General features: G+C 32.0%; 2 non-coding genes across 2 annotated transcripts; one reads left to right on the top strand and one right to left on the bottom strand.

Moving 5' to 3' along the window:
- Positions 1 to 17,590: 17,590 nt before the first annotated feature.
- Trnav-aac (transfer RNA valine (anticodon AAC)) lies at positions 17,591 to 17,663 on the top strand. The gene has a single exon. It is a non-coding gene; the product is annotated as a tRNA-Val (tRNA).
- Positions 17,664 to 19,610: 1,947 nt separating this feature from the next.
- Trnav-aac (transfer RNA valine (anticodon AAC)) lies at positions 19,611 to 19,683 on the bottom strand. The gene has a single exon. It is a non-coding gene; the product is annotated as a tRNA-Val (tRNA).
- Between the last annotated feature and the right edge of the window lie 6,915 nt (positions 19,684 to 26,598).

Here is a 26,598-nt window from a genome sequence, read left to right on the forward strand (position 1 = left end):
GTTCGTAAGATATAGGCAAAAATAGGGGATGATGATTTTTTTTAATAAAAAAGTAAAAATGAACTTTACGACCCTGTATCTTGGAAACTGGTAGTAGTGAGAGTGTAAAAATCTGATGGGTCGTTAATCAATTCCCCCCAAATCAATGGAGCTTCCTCACAGATTTTTATTTATGACAGTTCGTAAGATATAGGGGAAAATATGGGATGATAATTTTTTTTCTATAAAAAAAGTAAAAATTAACTTTACGACCCTGTATCTCGGAAACTAGTAGTAGTGAGAGTGTGAAAATTAGATGGGTCTTTAATCAATTCCCTCTTAATCGATTGAGCCTCCCCACAGATTTCTATTCATAATAGTTCGTAAGATATAGGGAAAAATAGGGGATGATGATTTTTTTTCTATAAAAAAGTACAAGTGAACTTTATTACCCTGTATCTCGGAAACTGGTAGTAGTGAGAGTACGAAAATCTGAAGGGTCGTTGACTAATTCCTTCCAAATCGATGGAGACCTTCACAGATTTCTATGTATGACAGTTCGTAAGATATAAGGAAAAAAGGGGATGATAATTTTTTTTCTATAAAAAAGTAAAAATGAACTTTACGACCCTGTATCTCGAAAACTGGTAGTAGTGAAAGTGTGAAAATTTTATGGGTCGTTAATCAATTCCCCCCAAATCGATGGAGCCTCTTTACAGATTTTTATTTATGACAGTTCGTAAGATATAGGGAAAAATAGGGGATGATAACATTTTTTTCTATAAAAAAGTCAAATTTAACTTTACGACCCTATATCTCGGAAAATGGTAGTAGTGAGAGTGTAAAAATCTGATGGGTCGTTAATCAATTCCCCCCAAATCAATGGAGCTTCCTCACAGATTTTTATTTATGACAGTTCGTAAGATATAGGGGAAAATATGGGATGATAATTTTTTTTCTATAAAAAAGTAAAAATTAACTTTACGACCCTGTATCTCAGAAACTGGTAGTAGTGAGAGTGTGAAAATTTGATGGGTTGTTAATCAATTCCCCCTAAATCGATGTCTTTGTAATAAATCGAGTTAAATACAACCCTGTATTCGACAAGACTCACCAAAATGGTTTTTAATAGAAAACAACGACAGCAACGATTATCCCGTCACTTAACAGTTTGGACTTATGATGAAGAACCGGTTCCAAAGAAGGCAAATAACGTTCCGGGTCCAGGAAAGATCATAGCGACGGTTTTTTCAAAGAAAATCCATTAACTATCTTTTATAAAGTAAAAAATATCTTCATTTTTGCATCAATGGTTACCCAGCTGCAGCCGGGATGATGAAGATCAGTTCTCATACCATCTCGTAGGTCGGTGATCCTTTACAATCTGACATTCTGTGCACGCGGTTTCTCCAACCCCTTCGCTGATTTCTCGACCATCTCACTACATCCTAGATGTCAAATATTTCATAATTCCTCTTGTGATTTCCTCCTGGTTATCATATATTTATCAACGGTAAGTATTTTGCGAATCAGATCCCACCAGATACTTCCAGGACTATCTAGAAACCTCGCTCTATTCACATAAAACTTTTTTGTGATAATAAAGACTCCTAAACACATTATAAGATAAGAAACTGGATCTCAACAGAGGGATCTTGCTCATTCTTACTCAAATCAAAGTCTTTTGAACCGTTTCTCATTAAATCAGAAGATGTCATCGATGTTATCGATACAAATAATACTTTTCCTTAAATGATTTCAAAGCTGGTATCCTCGGTGGTTTGCAAATGAAGAAATTAATGATTAACGAAGGATTCCGAAAGTCCTTGAGCCTCATATCGTGGATCAGTTTAAAGTTATGAACAACTTTCTCAGAAATTTGTTGATTAGATTTATCAAATTTCGTTTTTATACATTGTTGAACGATATTTTCGTGTTTTTTATACTTTTTATTCGGTACCCACTGGTGGGTGTCGAATAATTTGGTACCAGAGACACGTCTATTGTGTACCAGAGGTAAACAAAATACGGGAAAACAAAACCCGGGTTAAAGGAGGTGGTATCTATAACTCTTTTCATGCCGTTTCAAACGTTCGGTTTTTGACGTGAATGAAAAACGATTCTATAGATGTTGGGATTGTAATTGGATGATTGAAAGTATGGGGCAGGATATGGAATATATTGTTGAATATCGGACAGGTGATAGTCAACACTGTCGATGTGTCTTTTGTATCGAAAACTATCGGGTTCGTTTCAAAAAGAAGGCGAATCAAATTTGGATATTTTCATTTTGTTTGTTTTTATATTTCAAAAAGGAGATTGAGTCGTTTAAAAACGAAAAATAGTCGTAGGAATTCTATACTTGATAATTTTAAATACTAAATAAATTTCTTAAATCTGAAAGTTCGTAGAATTGTTTTTGGTTATAAAACTTTTCGTCAAGTAAAAACTAATCGATTTTCGATGTCAAAATTTATAAAATAACTTAATCTTTCATGTCTAAATCATTTAATTAATTTAGAAAATCCCAAACTAGTTTGTATTTTGTAATTTTGAAGCTTCAATGATTGCTTGGTTATCTAGATTCAATTGGACATCATCCTGATGGATGTCCTAGACTTGGTTATTATTTAAGAACAGTCCTGGACGTTCTAAATGATGTTTCAGCTGCCACGATTTCCAGGAGAGATTCGGAATCATTTCTAATGCAGCTGTTGGACAATATTTCCAGTTGCACACATCCAACCAGTCTTCGTACTTTCCAGAGATTGTTTTTGGTTATAAAACTTTTCGTCAAGTAAAAACTAATCGATTTTCGATCTCAAAATTTATAAAATAACTTAATCTTTCATGTCTAAATCATTTAATTAATTTAGAAAATACCAAACTAGTTTGTATTTTGTAATTTTGAAGCTTCAATGGTTGCTTGGTTATCTAGATTCAACTGGACATCATCCTGATGGATGTCCTAGATTTGGTTATTATTTAAGAACAGTCCTGAACGTTCTAAATGATGTTTTATCCCCACGATTTCCAGGAGAGATTCGGAATCATTTCTAATGCAGCTGTTGGACAATATTTCCAGTTGCACACATCCAACCAGTCTTCGTACTTTCCAGAGATTGTTTTTGGTTATAAAACTTTTCGTCAAGTAAAAACTAATCGATTTTCGATGTCAAAATTTATAAAATAACTTAATCTTTCATGTCTAAATCATTTAATTAATTTAGAAAATCCCAAACTAGTTTGTATTTTGTAATTTTGAAGCTTCAATGATTGCTTGGTTATCTAGATTCAATTGGACATCATCCTGATGGATGTCCTAGACTTGGTTATTATTTAAGAACAGTCCTGGACGTTCTAAATGATGTTTTATTTGCCACGATTTCCAGGAGTGATTCAGAATCATTTCTAATGCAACTGTTGGACAATATTTCCAGTTGCACACATCCAACCAGTCTTCGTACTTTCCAGAGATTGTTTTTGGTTATAAAACTTTTCGTCAAGTAAAAACTAATCGATTTTCGATGTCAAAATTTATAAAATAACTTTATCTTTCTTGTCTAAATCATTTAATTAATTTAGAAAATCCCAAACTAGTTTGTATTTTGTAATTTTGAAGCTTCAATGATTGCTTGGTTATCTAGATTCAATTGGACATCATCCTGATGGATGTCCTAGACTTGGTTATTATTTAAGAACAGTCCTGGACGTTTTAAATGATGTTTCAGCTGCCACGATTTCCAGGAGAGATTCGGAATCATTTCTAATGCAGCTGTTGGACAAGATTTCCAGTTGCACACATCCAATCTGTCTTCGTAACTTCTAGAGATTGTTTTTGGTTATAAAACTTTTCGTCAAGTAAAAACTAATCGATTTTCGATCTCAAAATTTATAAAATAACTTAATCTTTCATGTCTAAATCATTTAATTAATTTAGAAAATCCCAAACTAGTTTGTATTTTGTAATTTTGAAGCTTCAATGGTTGCTTGGATATCTATATTCAGCTGGACATCATCCTGAGGCATATCCTAGATTTGGTTATTATTTAAGAACAGTCCTGAACGTTCTAAATGATGTTTCAGCTGCCACGATTTCCAGGAGAGATTCGGAATCATTTCTAATGCAGCTGTTGGACAAGATTTCCAGTTGCACACATCCAATCTGTCTTCGTAACTTCTAGAGATTGTTTTTGGTTATAAAACTTTTCGTCAAGTAAAAACTAATCGATTTTCGATCTCAAAATTTATAAAATAACTTAATCTTTCATGTCTAAATCATTTAATTAATTTAGAAAATCCCAAACTAGTTTGTATTTTGTAATTTTGAAGCTTCAATGGTTGCTTGGATATCTATATTCAGCTGGACATCATCCTGAGGCATATCCTAGATTTGGTTATTATTTAAGAACAGTCCTGAACGTTCTAAATGATGTTTCAGCTGCCACGATTTCCAGGAGAGATTCGGAATCATTTCTAATGCAGCTGTTGGACAAGATTTCCAGTTGCACACATCCAATCTGTCTTCGTAACTTCTAGAGATTGCTTTTGGTTATAAAACTTTTCGTCAAGTAAAAACTAATCGATTTTCGATCTCAAAATTTATAAAATAACTTAATCTTTCATGTCTAAATCATTTAATTAATTTAGAAAATCCCAAACTAGTTTGTATTTTGTAATTTTGAAGCTTCAATGGTTGCTTGGTTATCTAGATTCAACTGGACATCATCCTGATGGATGTCCTAGATTTGGTTATTATTTAAGAACAGTCCAGAACGTTCTAAATGATGTTTTATCCCCACGATTTCCAGGAGAGATTCGGAATCATTTCTAATGCAGCTGTTGGACAAGATTTCCAGTTGCACACATCCAACCAGTCTTCGTACTTTCCAGAGATTGTTTTTGGTTATAAAACTTTTCGTCAAGTAAAAACTAATCGATTTTCGATGTCAAAATTTATAAAATAACTTTATCTTTCTTGTCTAAATCATTTAATTAATTTAGAAAATCCCAAACTAGTTTGTATTTTGTAATTTTGAAGCTTCAATGATTGCTTGGTTATCTAGATTCAATTGGACATCATCCTGATGGATGTCCTAGACTTGGTTATTATTTAAGAACAGTCCTGGACGTTTTAAATGATGTTTCAGCTGCCACGATTTCCAGGAGAGATTCGGAATCATTTCTAATGCAGCTGTTGGACAAGATTTCCAGTTGCACACATCCAATCTGTCTTCGTAACTTCTAGAGATTGTTTTTGGTTATAAAACTTTTCGTCAAGTAAAAACTAATCGATTTTCGATCTCAAAATTTATAAAATAACTTAATCTTTCATGTCTAAATCATTTAATTAATTTAGAAAATCCCAAACTAGTTTGTATTTTGTAATTTTGAAGCTTCAATGGTTGCTTGGATATCTAGATTCAGCTGGACATCATCCTGAGGCATATCCTAGATTTGGTTATTATTTAAGAACAGTCCTGAACGTTCTAAATGATGTTTCAGCTGCCACGATTTCCAGGAGAGATTCGGAATCATTTCTAATGCAGCTGTTGGACAAGATTTCCAGTTGCACACATCCAATCTGTCTTCGTAACTTCTAGAGATTGTTTTTGGTTATAAAACTTTTCGTCAAGTAAAAACTAATCGATTTTCGATCTCAAAATTTATAAAATAACTTAATCTTTCATGTCTAAATCATTTAATTAATTTAGAAAATCCCAAACTAGTTTGTATTTTGTAATTTTGAAGCTTCAATGGTTGCTTGGATATCTATATTCAGCTGGACATCATCCTGAGGCATATCCTAGATTTGGTTATTATTTAAGAACAGTCCTGAACGTTCTAAATGATGTTTCAGCTGCCACGATTTCCAGGAGAGATTCGGAATCATTTCTAATGCAGCTGTTGGACAAGATTTCCAGTTGCACACATCCAATCTGTCTTCGTAACTTCTAGAGATTGCTTTTGGTTATAAAACTTTTCGTCAAGTAAAAACTAATCGATTTTCGATCTCAAAATTTATAAAATAACTTAATCTTTCTTGCCTAAATCATTTAATTAATTTAGAAAATCCCAAACTAGTTTGTATTTTGTAATTTTGAAGCTTCAATGGTTGCTTGGATATCTAGATTCAGCTGGACATCATCCTGAGGCATATCCTAGATTTGGTTATTATTTAAGAACAGTCCTGAACGTTTTAAATGATGTTTCAGCTGCCACGATTTCCAGGAGAGATTCGGAATCATTTCTAATGCAGCTGTTGGACAAGATTTCCAGTTGCACACATTCAACCAGTCTTCGTACTTTCCAGAGATTGTTTTTGGTTACAAAATTTCAAGATATTTAAATACTAAAAAGAAGATTGATTCGAATTTTAATTAGTATTTTGTGGAAATTAACGTTTCCTATTATAAAAATGGTATCGAAACAATTGCACATCGTTTGGAAAAATTTATGGATCTATAAAGAGAGAAATAAATAAAAAATTTTTGCGTTTTCTTTGTAGATGTAAAGACCTTTTTCGTATATATTATTTTTCTTAAATCTGAAGGTTTTTCGAATTGTTTTGGGTCATAAAACTTTTCGTCAAGTAAAAACCGGTCGATTTCCTGGAAACTACCCTTTCCCAGCAATGCGTATGACATTGATATAAGACATTGTCTGGAAACTTCAGAGAAAAATTATCACCCGTCCTAAAAACCTCCACTTTTCTTTGAAATAAAAATAGATTTGTCGTTGTTTTATTTTTCTTTTTTATCAAATAGACATCGCAAGACTATTCAACGTATGAAATGAGATTTATTACACTTTGGAAAAGTCAATAATACTCTATAAAAAAAAAAACGAAACTTCATCACTTGAATATGATTAATTTTTTTATTAAAATGAAACTGTGATGTATTAAAGGCACTTACATTAATATAAAGGATGGTAATTTCGTATAATTTATTCCGAGGGACTTGTTTGTAAGCCAGCTACATCATAATTCTAAATTGTTTAGCATGAAATAGTCGTTTGTTAGCGAGGAAAACTGCCTCTCGTATTTATTCAATTTCAGCCTGTTCAAGCTCGAATCATAATATTCCAGCTCATCAAGTCTCAGGATATCTACGAATCAACGTAAATTCATAAATAAATTCCAAAAACTAAAACTAAAATAAAAACAATAATCATATAGAATGTTTTTCGATACAAATATACACGGTGTTTAAATAAAAACCACACCCAACTACTAGGAAGTAGTCATATCTTTAAGATCAGAATCGTTTAATGCCTTTGTTAGGCCCAGAAATCAAACGACGTGTATAGGAGTCGCAGACGTCGTAAATTTGATACGGAAGTGAGTAGGTGGAAAACAAAGAGATAAAAGTATCTAGAAACGTTAGCTCCAGTATCTAGACAATTGAGGAATCGGAGAAAAGCGCTTGGGAATCAAGATTCGCTCAAATTGTAGTCGCACCACATCGTATCGAGTTTTCTTTCATCTAAGAATCCTACAACTTCAGAATTCAAGAAGATAAAGCCTATTCTGAGCTTGGGAGTGTTTTGGGACTTGTCCTATACCTTTTGGACACGAATGACATGCTCAGATTAGAAAATGACCATCTGTCAACCTTTGCAGATGACCACCACACTAATTTTGAGGTAGTCCATCACCTTGACATTAAATAAATAGAGAAAGAACTCAAAAAGATTGAACCTTTCGAGCTGGTGAAGACCTTAACTAGTTTGAGTTAGATATATCTTGTAGAAGAAGGTAATTCGTCACTTGGTCTTTGTATTTCTGATGCGTACGTGTATAAAAATCGTCCAACTTTATCTTTTCCATAAACTTTGTTAACACGCCATAGAATAATATCCATTTCTATAAGAATCAATAGCAAATTCCTTGCTAATCGAAAAGTTTGGAGAAAATTAGAAAACTTTCGTAATTTCATTCCACTATGCATCTCAAAGTTGGTCATTAGCAATGGTCACGTATAGAAACAATTGAAGTAGAAGCGTTTTGGAAATGTTATGACATCGTTTAGTATACAGGGGCTTTCATAATTGGAAAAAAAAACGTGAACCATTCCAGCTCCATCATTCAATTTTTCCAGACAATCCCTAACGAGTTTGGATTTTATGATATCGAAGCTTCAATGGTTTCTTGGTTATCTAGATTCAATTGGACATCATCCTGATGGATGTCCTAGACTTGGTTATTATTTAAGAACAGTCCTGGACGTTCTAAATGATGTTTTATTTGCCACGATTTCCAGGAGTGATTCAGAATCATTTCTAATGCAACTGTTGGACAATATTTCCAGTTGCACACATCCAACCAGTCTTCGTACTTTCCAGAGATTGTTTTTGGTTATAAAACTTTTCGTCAAGTAAAAACTAATCGATTCTCGATGTCAAAATTTATAAAATAACTTTATCTTTCTTGTCTAAATCATTTAATTAATTTAGAAAATCCCAAACGAGTTTGTATTTTGTAATATTGAAGCTTGAAGCTTCAATGGTTGCTTGGATATCTAGATTCAACTGGACATCATCCTGATGGATGTCCTAGACTTGGTTATTATTTAAGAACAGTCCTGGACGTTCTAAATGATGTTTTATCCCCACGATTTCCAGGAGAGATTCGGAATCATTTCTAATGCAGCTGTTGGACAATATTTCCAGTTGCACACATCCAATTTGTCTTTGTACCTTCTAGAGATTGTTTTTGGTTATAAAACTTTTCGTCAAGTAAAAACTAATCGATTTTCGATGTCAAAATTTATAAAATAACTTTATCTTTCTTGTCTAAATCATTTAATTAATTTAGAAAATCCCAAACGAGTTTGTATTTTGTAATATTGAAGCTTGAAGCTTCAATGGTTGCTTGGTTATCTAGATTCAACTGGACATCATCCTGATGGATGTCCTAGACTTGGTTATTATTTAAGAACAGTCCTGGACGTTCTAAATGATGTTTTATTTGCCACGATTTCCAGGAGTGATTCAGAATCATTTCTAATGCAACTGTTGGACAAGATTTCCAGTTGCACACATCCAATCTGTCTACGTAACTTCTAGAGATTGTTCCTAGTGGTATTAAGACTAATTTCAGTACTCCAAACCATTGATTCATATGTGATAATTGGTCATACAAATTCCCATTCCCTTCCTGCGAAGTTTCTGCACACCATCAGCGCTTTTGTGACATTAGTAATCTCCTTTTCTTGTTGTTCTATTTTCTACTCAATGATCTGCAAGTCTAGCTTCATGGACTTGAATTCCTCAAACCTGCTGCTCCACTTCTTCTTTTAATTATTTCAGTCTCCATCTTGAGATGTCGATGTCTATGAAACGTCTCATCTCTTTGGAGGTCTGACTCTTCATCTTCTGGTGGTTGGCTTCTTCGGAATGCTTGTTTCGCCTCCGCAATTTCCCCAAGGGTTGAATCGATTATTAATTAAAGGATTCTCTCTCGTTTCAGCTGCATAGGGAGGCTTAACCTCACTTTTTATCATATTAGTTGATACGTTCGAAAATAACCGATTCGTAGCAAAAAGAATAGAACGAGCAAAATATCAATTTAGCGTTACCCTTTTCCTCGAACAACCATATTTCTTTCTCGACATCGCCAATGTGGAAATTATTTTTTATAGCGAGTGGAATTTATGAAAACGAATTAAGAAAAAGACTGTTCTCGCAGGTTAAGGGTCGAAGGGCCTTTTCCCCAAACGGTCATCGTGGATATTGCCCTTAAAAAACTGCTCCGTAACGACGAAGAAAGGACGGTAAAGACCGAAACGTTTAAATAAATAAATGAACTTTATTATCGCTTTCAAAGGGTCACTTTTTTTATCAAAAAAAAATAAGACGTGATAAATTTTAATTTAACGAATGTTTGAGTCGTACGTATAGAATTTTATGCACATCGACACAATCGAATGCCTTCTAAGATCAAAAAAGTCCATCAATCGGCGAATTCGCGCGGCGCTTTTCGAACGACGTCTTTCACAATTTTCATAAATGGCGCAACTCGTTTGATGTTCATTTGTATATAATTTTTTTAGTAGCAGACGGTTTATTTACAGTATTTCTCCTAAATAATTCATTAACACAAAGAGGAATTTCTTATCTACGCTCGTAATTTTCTCCAAAAATATGAGGGAGTAGAAAAATCGTGGATGAGGACCAATATTGTTACGAACAAGTTTCGAAAAGTAATACCCTAGGCCAGCCCTGTCGAATTTCTGAAAATTCGACGGATTCGCGCGGTGCTTTTCGAACGGCGTCTTTCACAATTTTCATAAATGACGCAACTCGTTTGATGTTCATTTGTATATAATTTTTTTAGTAGCAGACGGTTTATTTACAGTATTTCTCCTAAATAATTCATTAACACAAAGAGGAATTTCTTATCTACGCTCGTAATTTTCTCCAAAAATATGAGGGAGTAGAAAAATCGTGGATGAGGACCAATATTGTTACGAACAAGTTTCGAAAAGTAATACCCTAGGCCAGCCCTGTCGAATTTCTGAAAATTCGACGGATTCGCGCGGTGCTTTTCGAACGGCGTCTTTCACAATTTTCATAAATGACGCAACTCGTTTGATGTTCATTTGTATACAATTTTTTTAGTAGCAGACGGTTTATTTACAGTATTTCTCCTAAATAATTCATTAACACAAAGAGGAATTTCTTATCTACGCTCGTAATTTTCTCCAAAAATATGAGGGAGTAGAAAAATCGTGGATGAGGACCAATATTGTTACGAACAAGTTTCGAAAAGTAATACCCTAGGCCAGCCCTGTCGAATTTCTGAAAATTCGACGGATTCGCGCGGCGCTTTTCGAACGACGTCTTTCACAATTTTCATAAATGGCGCAACTCGTTTGATGTTTATTTGTATGTAATTTTTTTTAGTAGCAGGCGGTTTATTTACAGTATTTCTTCTAAATAATTCATTAAACACGAAGAGAAATTTCTTATCTACGCTCATAATTTTCTTCAAAAATATCAGGGAGTAGGTAACGAGTAAAAAATCTTGGATGAGGACCAATATTGTTACAAACAAGTTTCGAAAAGTAATACCCTAGGCCAGCCCTGTCGAATTTCTGAAAATTCGGCGGATTCGCGCGGTGCTTTTCGAACGGCGTCTTTCACAATTTTCATAAATGACGCAACTCGTTTGATGTTCATTTGTATATAATTTTTTTAATAGCAGGCGGTTTATTTATAGTATTTCTTCCCTATCTACGCTCGTAATTTTCTTCAAAAATATGAGGGCGTAAGTAACGAGTAAAAAAACGTGGATTAGGATCAGTATTGTTACGAACAAGTTTCGAAAAGTAATCCCCTAGGCCGGCCCTGTCGAAATTTTGAAAATTCGACGGATTCGCGCGGCGCTTTTCGAACGACGTTTTTAACAATTTTCATAAATGACACAACTCGTTTGATATTCATTTGTATATAAATTTTTTAGTAGCAGGCGGATTATTTACAGTATTTCTTATATATATTTCATCAAATACATAGGTATCGAGTAAAAAAACGTGGATGAGGATCAATATTGTTACGAACAAGTTCTCAAAATGGTTCCCTAAGCCGGCCCTGACTAAATTTAAGCAATCGGCGAATTCGCTCAGCGCTTTTCGAACGGCGTCTTTCGCAATTTTCATAAATGACGCAACTCGTTCGATATTCATTTGTATATAAATTTTTTAGTAGCAGGCGGTTTATTTACAGTATTTCTTATATATATTTCATCAAATACATAGGTATCGAGTAAAAAAACGTGGATGAGGATCAATATTGTTACGAACAAGTTCTCAAAATGGTTCCCTAAGCCGGCCCTGACTAAATTTAAGCAATCGGCGAATTCGCGCGGCGCTTTTCGAACGGCTTCTTTCACAGTTTTCATAAATGACGCAACTCGTTTGATGTTTATTTGTATATAATTTTTTTAGTAGCAGGCGGTTTATTTACAGTATTTCTTATATATATTTCATCAAATACATAGGTATCGAGTAAAAAAACGTGGATGAGGATCAATATTGTTACGAACAAGTTCTCAAAATGGTTCCCTAAGCCGGCCCTGACTAAATTTAAGCAATCGGCGAATTCGCTCAGCGCTTTTCAAACGGCGTCTTTCGCAATTTTCATAAATGACGCAACTCGTTCGATATTCATTTGTATATAAATTTTTTAGTAGCAGGCGGTTTATTTACAGTATTTCTTATATATATTTCATCAAATACATAGGTATCGAGTAAAAAAACGTGGATGAGGATCAATATTGTTACGAACAAGTTCTCAAAATGGTTCCCTAAGCCGGCCCTGACTAAATTTAAGCAATCGGCGAATTCGCGCGGCGCTTTTCGAACGGCTTCTTTCACAGTTTTCATAAATGACGCAACTCGTTTGATGTTTATTTGTATATAATTTTTTTAGTAGCAGGCGGTTTATTTACAGTATTTCTTATATATAATTCATCAAATACGTGGGTAACGAGTAAAAAAACGTGGATGAGGATCAATATTGTTACGAACAAGTTCTCAAAATGGTTCCCTAAGCCGGCCCTGACTAAATTTAAGCAATCGGCGAATTCGCGCGGCGCTTTTCGAACGGCTTCTTTCACAGTTTTCATAAATGACGCAACTCGTTTGATGTTTATTTGTATATAATTTTTTTAGTAGCAGGCGGTTTATTTACAGTATTTCTTATATATATTTCATCAAATACATAGGTATCGAGTAAAAAAACGTGGATGAGGATCAATATTGTTACGAACAAGTTCTCAAAATGGTTCCCTAAGCCGGCCCTGACTAAATTTAAGCAATCGGCGAATTCGCTCAGCGCTTTTCAAACGGCGTCTTTCGCAATTTTCATAAATGACGCAACTCGTTCGATATTCATTTGTATATAAATTTTTTAGTAGCAGGCGGTTTATTTACAGTATTTCTTATATATATTTCATCAAATACATAGGTATCGAGTAAAAAAACGTGGATGAGGATCAATATTGTTACGAACAAGTTCTCAAAATGGTTCCCTAAGCCGGCCCTGACTAAATTTAAGCAATCGGCGAATTCGCGCGGAGCTTTTCGAACGGCTTCTTTCACAGTTTTCATAAATGACGCAACTCGTTTGATGTTTATTTGTATATAATTTTTTTAGTAGCAGGCGGTTTATTTACAGTATTTCTTATATATAATTCATCAAATACGTGGGTAACGAGTAAAAAAACGTGGATGAGGATCAATATTGTTACGAACAAGTTGTCAAAATGGTTCCCTTAGCCGGCCCTGACGCAATTTTAAACAAACGGCGAATTCGTGCAACGCTTTTCGAACGGCTTCTTTCACATTTTTCATAAATGGCGCAACTCGTTTGATGTTTATTTGTATATAATTTTTTTAGTAGCAGGCGGTTTATTTACAGTATTTCTTATATATAATTCATCAAATACGTAGGTAACGAGTAAAAAAACGTGGAAGAGGATCAATATTGTTACGAACAAGTTCTCAAAATGGTTCCCTTAGCCGGCCCTGACGCAATTTTAAACAAACGGCGAATTCGCGAAACGCTTTTCGAACGGCTTCTTTCACATTTTTCATAAATGGCGCAACTCGTTTGATGTTTATTTGTATATAATTTTTTTAGTAGCAGGCGGTTTATTTACAGTATTTCTTATATATAATTCATCAAATACGTGGGTAACGAGTAAAAAAACGTGGATGAGGATCAATATTGTTACGAACAAGTTCTCAAAATGGTTCCCTTAGCCGGCCCTGACGCAATTTTAAACAAACGGCGAATTCGCGCAACGCTTTTCGAACGGCTTCTTTCACATTTTTCATAAATGGCGCAACTTGTTTGATGTTTATTTGTATATAATTTTTTTAGTAGCAGGCGGTTTATTTACAGTATTTCTTATATATAATTCATCAAATACGTGGGTAACGAGTAAAAAAACGTGGATGAGGATCAATATTGTTACGAACAAGTTCTCAAAATGGTTCCCTTAGCCGGCCCTGACGCAATTTTAAACAAACGGCGAATTCGCGAAACGCTTTTCGAACGGCTTCTTCCACAGTTTTCATAAATGACGCAACTCGTTTGATGTTTATTTGTATACAATTTTTTTAGTAGCAGGCGGTTTATTTACAGTATTTCTTATATATAATTCATCAAATACGTGGGTAACGAGTAAAAAAACGTGGATGAGGATCAATATTGTTACGAACAAGTTCTCAAAATGGTTCCCTTAGCCGGCCCTGACGCAATTTTAAACAAACGGCGAATTCGCGAAACGCTTTTCGAACGGCTTCTTTCACAGTTTTCATAAATGACGCAACTCGTTTGATGTTTATTTGTATATAATTTTTTTAGTAGCAGGCGGTTTATTTATAGTATTTCTTACAATTTATACAAACGCAGGCGATATTAAAGGTTACGGTGACTGTGTTTAGAGATCGGAAAGGATGATCTAAAAAAGAAGTAGAGTTTTGATAGCCCAGTATTGGCCCCCAACATCTTCCACAAGCCAAAGGAATACTTAAGTGGCAAACAAGAGCTGTATAGTTAGAGTTAGAGGACTTATGACAATTGACAAATGTGACGTTGACAGTTGACGTTAATGACAGTTGAACAAAAACAGTTTTAATATATAAAAAATCTTCTTTTCTTTTACCAATAATACAACACTCTTGTACTTTAAATAGATCCAAATACTTTTGGTCAGTTTTCACGGAATTTTTCTTCATTTGCAATGACAGTGAATGATTTCGGCTAATCAATTTCAACGAGATTAGGTCAATGTAGATGTAGACCTTCGTAATTTCGACCTCTTTAACAGCCAGATAGTTTTCTGAGTGTATCTCTCTCTTCATCAGTCTATTTTCAGAGCTCATCAATCGTTTAGCTGGTCGCGAACGGTCATCAGCTTAACAAATAGAGGGTTAAACTCAACTATGATCTGGATATAAAGGTCACAAATTATTTACGGCGTTGTCGGGAATTTCTACTCAGAAAAAAAAACATTTTTTTGTATCCATTTCGTAAATAATAAAAAAAACGATAAGATCGATTCGTAATTAGATAAATCAAGTTGTATAATAAACATTTTATTGAAAATAAAGAGAAATTATGTAAATGGCAACGTCGTACGATGAATATGTGACCGTGTGTTCGCAGAAATTTTATTTATATCTGGTGCCAGTGAAGTTCTTAGGACGTTCCGTTTCAATTTTCGTCTAAAGGACGACGCGATGACGTGCGAGGATGAATCTTCCATTATTTTTCTAGTGGACAAAAAGTAGTGATGAAATTAATGGACCAGATGATAATAAACTACATAGTTGTTTTGCTTGTTCCTGTACAGTTCGTTTCCAGTGAATCGCGAGTGGTTTTTTCGACTTTTTCAAAAAAAAAAACAATTTACTATATTCATAGATTGATTGATTACCAAATTCTGACGGTTATAACCAAAGTTTTCGAACGGTTCGTTTCGTACAGGGACTATTTTGATTCATTCTATTGTACGAGGGAGCGTCAGAAATTTTTAATAAATGAATTCTTAAGTAAAATGACAATTGGATAATCCAGAACCTAACCAATTAGTAAAAAATATGTAAATAGTCAAAACCACATGAAATATTTCATTAATTATTCAATTTTAACCCCTCCAGGAGCTCGCGTTTTATATCTACACTTTAATTTCTTACAAAAACTGTTAAAAATACGATTGGATCCGATACAAATTAAACTTTTTTTTAGTTTGACGTTATTTTTCATAAAAAAAGTCGTTTTTAAAAATTAATAAGCTTCTACTTGTAATTTTTTATATTATAATTCGGTCCTAATCATAACACTATTTTTTACCACGCCCTATATATATTTATAAGTGATACATGTTTGTTATTTCAAAAAAAAAATGTACTAGTCCATTAATTTTATCTACCGAGTAGACACTGAAAACATTAAAAAACTTTTACACTCAGATGACTTTCGAATTCATTCTGACTGTTCAGATTTTATCAAAATAAGGGTTAATTGACAGTTAGTTAAACCTGTCACCTGTTTAAAGTTCCTTTATCGAATTTAAAACGAGATAAGACATAATATATATTGTCGTACTACTACAAAATTTATTCTAAATACGGTCCTGTCTCGAGTGATATCATCAAGTTTGACACGTATACTTTAATCTCGTTACTTATCTTCAGAAACTAATATTTGTATATGAATATTCGGCAAAAGTTTTTATTAATTACGTTAAAACAAAATTTCGAATACCAATTTACTAATAACGTTAACAAATCAAATTATTTATACTAATTTTCGTAAACGTGCACCTGGTTCCCAATAACGTTATAAATTAAAAATGGTGTATAAAGATTAGTTAAAACGATTACATAACCTTAAATAACGTTTCAAAATGAAGTTTTGAAAGTTAGGTCGTTGAAATCCACCTTGTATAATAATTAAAAACTGTCAAATCAATTTTGTATTAAATCATAAACTTTTAACCTAAAGAAAAAAACGTATTAATTAAAATAATGAATGTATAAGCACCACGAACTAGCGTAGCATGTGGTCATTAAAAATAACAGATGAAACTAAAAGCAAATTGTCGGGTAGATAACCCTTCAAATTTCATTTTCAATAGATCGATCACTTGTAATATAAATATAACGAGACCCTCAATGATACGCGACCATGTATAAGAGATACTTTTAGATGATTCTTCTTTTTCGAGTTCCTTCTCAGATGGTATCGAGATAATACAAATCAACTGGCTGGTTAAAAGGATATACGTTAGTTTAGGAGTGTCTACTTTACCAATCTAACTATTTATAATATATAAAAATTGAGTATTACGTAATAAATTATCGATATTATTAGTATAACCCTCGTAACTAACGTATATTAGGTATTCCAGTGGTATGTTTAAAGGAATGTTACCTAAAATGGCATCTCTGCTATTACTGATAATTAACAATACACAGAAGGGAGAAATTATATGAACGACAAACATTCCAATCATATATACGGTGTCTCTAAATAACTACGGAGGTAAAAGTCGTTAATTATACATTTTATTATAATAGGGATGACACTATTTCTCTAAACATACAATTTTAAAAACCCACAGTTATTTAGGATGGTTAATTTTTATTGCGCCACTATGTATTTTAGCTGTAATTACGAATTAAAATAATCGATATAATCGCCAACCTGTTAAGTTAGGTTAGGTTAAGTTAAGTATCAATATTTCGCAACGAGCTAAATTTTATCCTTCATTTTCAACTTATTTAGTGTGGATTTACATTAAAATCGTATTCGTGCCTTCGTTCCCATTAAATTCAAATCATTTTCATTTTATAGAAAATAATAATCCAAAATAAATCAATGTCAAAAATGTCACAATCTGCTGTCATTCAAAATATTTTCGGAATGTTAGATTAGTTAAAATTAATAAAAATGTGAATAATACAAAATTATCGATCATATTTAATTTATAAAACCAATATATTGTAATAAAATTATTTGAATAAAATATATTTTTTATTCATTGTTATTTTAATGTAGGAGTTGATTTATTTATAGTAGAATGTAAAATGTAGTTTCCGTGGTGTAGTGGTTATCACATCCGCCTAACACGCGGAAGGTCCCCGGTTCGATCCCGGGCGGAAACAATTTTATTTTATTTTTATTCGATCCAAATAATATCTTTTTTCAAAAAAAAGTTATTGAGATTGTTTTTAATGGAAATACTGAACTAAAATCGAATAAAGGATCGATTACGTATTCGAGATGAATCTAGATTGGATAGAGGGCGATTTCTATTCGTCTAATTTCCGGTTTAATCTGGTTAGTTTCTATCTACAGAATGTCTGTAAAAAATATCATCCGATGTAATTGTGGAGACGTATATAAAATGCAAATATGCGTTGTAAATCATGTGTTTATAAGATTAATTCGGTACGTGATTTTGACGAACAATTTTTTTTTAATCGACTTTTTAACGTGAGCACGTATGACATAAATATGAGTTTTGAAGGGATAATTTCGATGATAAATGAAACAAGGGTTGTCGACCTTTTTCGTTTCATTAAATAATCAATTACTTGATATTAATTCCCAGTCGATGTACAAATAACGAAACTTCTGCCTAAAGAACTTCCGAAACTTATAACAAAAGTTTTTATTAAATCAGGACCGGAACGAAATATTTTTTTAAAGGTACACTAAAAAAATCTAAAAAAAATTCATCGAAATAATACTCTAGTTGAAAGGTAACGAATTAAGATGGCGCACACATCAAGAAAGCGTTTCGGAAATATTCATTTTGACAACTGACATTGACAGTAATGACATTGAACCACGTTAACTTAGATTTTATCAACATTTTAGATAATTTCTGATTGTGAAATAAATTTCGTGACGATTCAAAAGTTTAAATAGAAAACATCGTAACTCGAGACCGCCATTTTGTTTAAAACTAATCGTACTCCGTAAATACGTAAATACGAAATACAATTGGTGAAAAGTCTTCATGTAACGTTCATGCTTCTAAATCGATATGTTATTATTCCAAACGACAGCCCTTTATTCCCCTTCTATTTGATTCCGTCTTACATTAACAAGGTATAACCTCATCAAAGCACCAACTCCCCCCAAAAAGAAACAACTCCAAATTGATTCCGAACTTACTTCGAATGAACCGGTATCTATATATATACGAGGGTTGTCTTTGAAGTATATATAATTAGTCAATCAAGCGACGTCATCACTTGTAACCGTTTTAGTCGTTTTCGGAACAGGTTCGTTTTGACGTAGCTTTCAAAAGAGCCAGAAATTATGTTTTAATTGAAGTAATTTTCATGTTCTAAACTCATATTGACAAGATTGATGGTTTTACAGAGTTTTTATTTACTTAAAGACGAAGTAAAATAAACGTCAAGATGGCAGCGCTGAATGTCACAAGCAGGGCCGCCAACTGCTGAGAACGGAAGTTACTAAAACTAACCCTGCTGGTTTTGAACCAACTCTTAGGTTTTTTTTTAAATCAAACAATACGAGGGGGGTTTTGTTTGTAATAAATCACCCCAACGAATCTAACAAAAATAAAAAATAGTTAAATAGCTTTTATATTGTGTAGTGTTTTGGGTGTATACTTAAAAACAAAAATTATTGGTAAAAATACATAATAATATGAAATTTAAATTATTTGAATTCAATATGAGGTAAAATACCGTCTAGTGGATTAGTATACACTCCAAATTGGTTAATTTCAGTAGCACTCGTCGAACTTGGGGAATGCGAGATTGAAATTTCATTATTAAAAATGATTCACGTCTTCATCAGGTAGTCGATTTATTTTTAATTGGTTTCAATTCTATTTCTAATATTTTTATTGCAAGATTTTGCATTAAACAATCAGCTGAGCTTTATCTGCGCATGCGCAAGAAATATTGTTAGGGTATTGCATGTATCAAACAGCCTTAAGGTTAATACAGAACCAAACAACTGTCTTACTATTTATAATAATATCGAATTGGACGGATTCGTTAATTTTTTTATATTTAGAAGTGTGTTGACATATTAAATAAAAAAGAATTATTGAAAATTTAGAAAAACGATGTTTCCGCCCGGGATCGAACCGGGGACCTTCCGCGTGTTAGGCGGATGTGATAACCACTACACCACGGAAACTTTATAAGTTTAAAAAAATAAATCGTACAAATAACAAAAATTGAAATTTATTTTTAAAAAATTATTTATTTCATAAAATAAAACATAATATAAAGTAATATATAATGAAATTGGTAATAATGTAAAAAATACAAAAGATTCACACTTTTCTGATCATTTAAAAAGTCGTCGGCGACAACAGATAAACCGTTTAAATCGCTCCGAACAGATCCGGATTTGAATGGATTTATAAATTGATGGCAGATAAGGAGATTCCGATATTCAATATAGCTTCAGTGAAAATTGAATTTAAAAAAAAAACAAATATTTTATCTGGATTTTCATTCGTTTCATTCAATAGTTTCCGGTGAAAATTGAAAAGAAAATCGACACTGAAGATTTCGATTAAATACATAACTTCTTTAATGCAAATGACAAATTTTGTTTTCATATCTATGCATCACTGTGTGAAAATTAATGAAATAAGTGAAATTCTACAATTTGTAAAGAATTTCTAATGATTCATTTATTTCTCATTCATTTAAATGAAATAATCTCTGAATAAAACACCTAAATTAGCTAGAAAAACCCTTAAACTACCTGAAAAACCCAAAAATTTGGTGGAATATCTAAGAAATTACCAGAAAAACTCAGAAATTAAATGGAGAAAACCAGAAATTGCCTATAAAACCTAGATCCTATCTAGATAGAGCCAGAAATTAGCTGGATAAACTTCAAATTAGGTAGAAAAGCCCGAAAATTTGCTAGACAAACCCAGAAATTAACTAGAAAACCTCAGACGAGCAAAGAAATAAGTGGATAATCCCAGATAGTAGGCAGAAAAACCCACAATTCAGTTATGACAACCCAGAAATTAGTTAGAATGCCCGGAAATTAGCTAAAAAACCGCAGAAATAAGGTATAGAACGCCATAAGTTAGCTATAAAACTCAGAATTCAGCTATAAAACCACATAAATTAGCTACAAAACTCATAAGTTAGTTATAAAACCCCATATATTAACAAGAAAACCCTCGAATTAGTGAAAAATCTTAAAATTAAGTTATGAAAACCCAGAAATTGGCTTAGAAAACCCAGATATTAGCTAGAAACCCCGAAATAAGATATAAAACCCCATAAATTAGGTATAAAACTCATAATTTAGCTTAAAAACCCCATAAAATAGCTAGAAACCCCAGGAATTAGTTAAAAATCCAGAAATTATTTACAAAAACCCAGAAATTAGCTAAAAATAGGTTATAAAACCCTATAAATTACCGGGAATATACGAAAAACCTGGAAATTCGGTGGAAAATTCAGAAATTAGGCGTAAAAAATCACAATTAGTTAGAAAAACCCGGAAATTAGGTATAAAGACCCAGAAATTCGGTAGAAGAACAAAGAAATTAAGTTGAGAATCTCAGAAAATAGGCAGTGAACCCACAATTCAGTTATAAAACCCCATAAATTAGCTGCAAAACTCATAAGTTAGTTATAAAATCTTATAAATCAGCTAGAAATCCCAGGAATCAGTTAAAAATCCACAATTTAGTTATAAAAACCAAGAAATTAACTAAAAATCTCGAAATATGGTATAAAACCCCATAAATTATCTATAAAACTCATAAGTTAGCTATAAAACCGCATAATATAGCTAGAAAACCCAGGAATTAGTCAAAAATTCACAATTTACTTTAAAAACCCAGAAATTAGTTAGAAAACTCAGAAATTAGCTAGAAAACCCGAAATAAAATCCCATAAATTCCAGAAAATAGATATAAAACCCAGAAATTGTGTGGAAAACCTTGAAATTAGGTATAAAAACCCAGAAATTAGTTAGAAAGCCCGGAAATTAGCTAGAAAACCGCAGAAATTAGCTAGAAAACTGCAGAAATTAGCTACAAAACTCATAAATTAGTTATAAAACCCCATATATTATCTAGAAAACCCTGGAATTAGTGAAAAATCCTCAATTAAGTTATAAAAAACCAGAATTGGCTTAGAAAACCCAGATATTAGCTAGAAACCCCGAAATAAGATGTAAAACCCCATGAATTAGCTATAAAACACATAATTTAGCTAAAAAAAACATGAAATAGCTGGAAAACCCAAGAATTAGTTAAAAATCCACAATTTATTTATAAAAACCCAGAAATTTAGGTTATAAAACCCCATAAATTACCGGGAATATATGAAAAACCTGGAAATTGGGTGGAAAACTCAGAAAAGGCATAAAAATCAGAATTAGTTAGAAAAACCCGGAAATTAGCTGTAAAGACCCAGAAATTCGATAGAAGAACAAAGAAATTAGGTTGAGAATATCAGAAAATAGGCAGAAAACCCACAATTCAATTATAAAACCCCATAGTTTAGCTGCAAAACTCATAAGTTAGTTATAAAATCTTATAAATCATCTAGAAATACCAGGAATTAGTTAAAAATCCACAATTTATTTATAAAAACTCAGAAATTAGCTAGAAATAGGTTATAAAACCTCATAAATTACAGTAAATATATGGAAAACCTAGAAATTGAGTGGAAAACTTGGAAATTAGGCATAAAAACTCAGAATTAGTTAGAAAAACCAAGAAATTAGCTAGAAATCCCCAGAAATTCGGTAGAAGAATAAAGAAATTAGGATGAGAATCTCAGAAAGTACGCAGAAAATCGACAATTCAGTTATAAAACCTCATAAATTAGCTGGAAAACTCATAAGTCAGTTATAAAATCTTATAAATCAGCTAGAAATCCCAGGAATCAGTTAAAAATCCACAATTTAGTTATAAAAACCAAGAAATTAGCTAAAAATCTCGAAATAGGGTATAAAACCTCATAAATTAGCTGCAAAACTCATAATCTAGCTATAAAACCACATAATATAGCTAGAAAACCCAGAAATTAGTTAAAAATTCACAATTTACTTTAAAAACCCAGAAATTGGTTAGAAAACCCAGAAATTAGCTAGAAAGCCCCAGAAATTCGATAGAAGAACAAAGAAATTAGGTTGAGAATCTCAGAAAGTACGCAGAAAACCCACAATTAGTTATAAAACCCCATAAATTAGCTGCAAAACTCATAAGTTAGCTATAAAACCGCATAATATAGCTAGAAAACCCAGAAATTAGTTAAAAATTCACAATTTACTTTAAAAACCCAGAAATTGGTTAGAAAACCCAGAAATTAGCTAGAAAGCCCCAGAAATTCGATAGAAGAACAAAGAAATTAGGTTGAGAATCTCAGAAAGTACGCAGAAAACCCACAATTAGTTATAAAACCCCATAAATTAGCTGCAAAACTCATAAGTTAGCTATAAAACCGCATAATATAGCTAGAAAACCCAGGAATTAGTCAAAAATTCACAATTTATTTCAAAAACCTAGAAATTGGTTAGAAAACTCAGAAATTAGCTAAAAATCTCGAAATAAAACCCCATAAATTCCAGGAAATAGATAGAAAACCCATAAATTGTGTGGAAAACCTTGAAATTAGGTATATAAACTCAGAATTAGTTAGAAAAACCCAGAAATTAGTTAGAAAAATGTGTATTCTTTCCAAGATCCGTGTAAAAAAGTCTATTTCTGAGTTGTTTCGCCCCATATTTCGTTCTGAAAACATCCCCCGAACTTAATTGCTCTGTATTTTCACTGAGAGAATCTCCATGTCTATAATACCGCTGTTGACAGGTATGGGTTTTGTTTGTTTGCCATCAAGGCGAGCCTGAAGTTCATTGTCTGATTATATTTATAGATGAAACTCAAATTCAAAGCCTCTTAAACGTTTAAATTATTAGTTATCATCGTTATTTTTAACGTATTTATATAAATTCTATATTTCTTTTAGTTCGTATTTCACATCATTAAAATGACATTCGTGGTACGGAACTTTTTTTTTGTTATTTATTATCTTTTGCACTCTTCAAAATAATAATAAAAACGAGTATGAAAATTCTAACAAAGAGCTCGTTTTATGTTGAATAAATGTAATTTTAAATTTCCGCATTGATCCAGTGTTTTGTAGACCGAAGCTTTCGTAGTCGGAAATCCTACTGAATGCGCCATGTTAACATTTTTAACGAATTCACTCTATTATTAAAATATTCTGCTAAAATTTTTTACTTTCGAAAAGATTCAGATAGAAAACAACGAACGTTTCGTTTTTTATTTAACTTTTTTTTCTATATAAATCTGTTATAGTCGGAGATATGCAAATGAACTTATATGTACGAGGGTCGCACCAAATATCGCATACGCGGGAAAAAAACTCGATTGAATAATCGGATCGAACTACAACACGTTTTTAACCATTTTTAACAAATTCGATACGCTCATATTTAAAAAAAAACATCTGAAATGCAGTTAAATGTAAAAAAAAACCATCGAAATCGTTCATCATATTCGTTAAATTCGTTGTATGATAAACTGCTCGAATGGCCGTAATCAGTGGAGCAAATCAATGATTCCGGTATCCCTAAAACCGCAGGCAATAAATATAAAGTGCTGATTTGTTCATTTGCTGATATAAATAGCTAATTTATAGGAAAATATAGTGGATGTGTAAACGAAGTTACGTCAGTTTTCGATTCTAACCGATAATAAATCGATTCGACCGTCAAAAAAATACTTTACATTTTATTCTTATTGATCCGCATCAGAACAACTCGTTTTCTGTAAACTAATCAACTGTTTATTGAAGTTTTACAACGTTTACATACGAGGTTTATGATTTATTTTGTATTTATTTAGTACAGTGATCAAAAAGCTGTAATAATGTAGTGATGAAAATATTTTATCTGGATTTTCATTCGTTTCATTCAGTAGTTTCCGGTGAAAATTGAAAAGAAAATCGACACTGAGGATTTCGATTAAATACATAACTTCTTTAATGCAAATGACAAATTTTGTTTTCATATCTACGCATCTCTGTATGAAAATTAATGAGATAAGTGAAATTCTACAATTTGTAATGAATTTCTAATGATTCATCCATTTTATTCTGCTGTATCTTTCCATATTTTCACCTAAATTGGAAGCCACAAAAATCGAGGAATTGCTCATTCATTTAAATAGAATAATCTCTGAATAAAACACCTAAATTAGCTAGAAAAACCCATAAATTAGCTGAAAAACCCAAAAATTAACTAGAAAGCTCAGAAATTCGATAAAAAACAAAAATATTAGTTTGAAAATCTCAAAAAGTAGACAGAAAACCCACAGTTCAGTTATAAAAACCCAGAAATTAGTTAGAAAACCCAGAAATTACCTAGAAAACACCAAAAATAGAGTATTAAACCTCATAAAATAATTATAAATCAGCTATAAAATCCCATAAATAAGCTTAAAAATCTACAATTTAGTTAAAAGAAACCTAGAAATTCGTTGGGAAAGTCAGAAATGAACTGGAAAACACCATAAATAAGGTTTAAATTGCATAAGTTAGCTATAACACTCAGAAGTCAGTTATAAAACCCCATAAATTAGCTGAAACATCCAGGAATTAGGTAAAAATCCGCAATTTAGTTATAAAAAACCAGAAATTAGTTAGAAAACCCAGAAATTAGCTAGAAAACATCATAAATAGGGTATTTAACCTCATAAGTTGACTATAATACTCAAAAGTCAGCTATAAAACTCCATAAATTAGATAGAAAATACAGGAATTAGTTAAAAATCCACAATTTAGTTATTAAAAACGCAAAAATTAGTTAGAAAACCCAGAAATTAGCTAGAAAACCCAAGAAATAGGGTATAAAACCTCATAAATTAGCTATAAAACTCAGATGTCAGCTATAAAACTCCATAAATTAAATAGAAAATACAGGAATTAGTTAAAAATCCACAATTTAGTTATTAAAAACGCAAAAATTAGTTAGAAAACCCAGAAATTAGCTAGAAAACCCAAGAAATAGGGTATAAAACCTCATAAATTAGCTATAAAACTCAGATGTCAGCTATAAAACTCCATAAATTAGATAGAAAATACAGGAATTAGTTAAAAATCCACAATTTAGTTATTAAAAACGCAAAAATTAGTTAGAAAACCCAGAAATTAGCTAGAAAACCCAAGAAATAGGGTACAAAACCTCATAAATTAGCTATAAAACTCAGATGTCAGCTATAAAAATCCATAAATTAGATAGAAAATACAGGAATTAGTTAAAAATCCACAATTTAGTTATTAAAAACGCAAAAATTAGTTAGAAAACCCAGAAATTAGCTAGAAAACCCAAGAAATAGGGTATAAAACCTCATAAATTAACTATAAAACTCAGATGTCAGCTATAAATCTCCATAAATTAAATAGAAAATACAGGAATTAGTTAAAAATCCACAATTTAGTTATTAAAAACGCAAAAATTAGTTAGAAAACCCAGAAATTAGCTAGAAAACCCAAGAAATAGGGTATAAAACCTCATAAATTAGCTATAAAACTCAGATGTCAGCTATAAATCTCCATAAATTAAATAGAAAATACAGGAATTAGTTAAAAATCCACAATTTAGTTATTAAAAACGCAAAAATTAGTTAGAAAACCCAGAAATTAGCTAGAAAACCCAAGAAATAGGGTATAAAACCTCATAAATTAGCTATAAAACTCAGATGTCAGCTATAAAACTCCATAAATTAGATAGAAAATACAGGAATTAGTTAAAAATCCACAATTTAGTTATTAAAAACGCAAAAATTAGTTAGAAAACCCAGAAATTAGCTAGAAAACCCAAGAAATAGGGTACAAAACCTCATAAATTAGCTATAAAACTCAGATGTCAGCTATAAAACTCCATAAATTAGATAGAAAATACAGGAATTAGTTAAAAATCCACAATTTAGTTATTAAAAACGCAAAAATTAGTTAGAAAACCCAGAAATTAGCTAGAAAACCCAAGAAATAGGGTATAAAACCTCATAAATTAACTATAAAACTCAGATGTCAGCTATAA

This window comes from Diorhabda sublineata, chromosome 5 (assembly GCF_026230105.1).
Source record: "Diorhabda sublineata isolate icDioSubl1.1 chromosome 5, icDioSubl1.1, whole genome shotgun sequence".
NCBI classification, from domain to species: Eukaryota; Metazoa; Arthropoda; class Insecta; order Coleoptera; family Chrysomelidae; genus Diorhabda; species Diorhabda sublineata.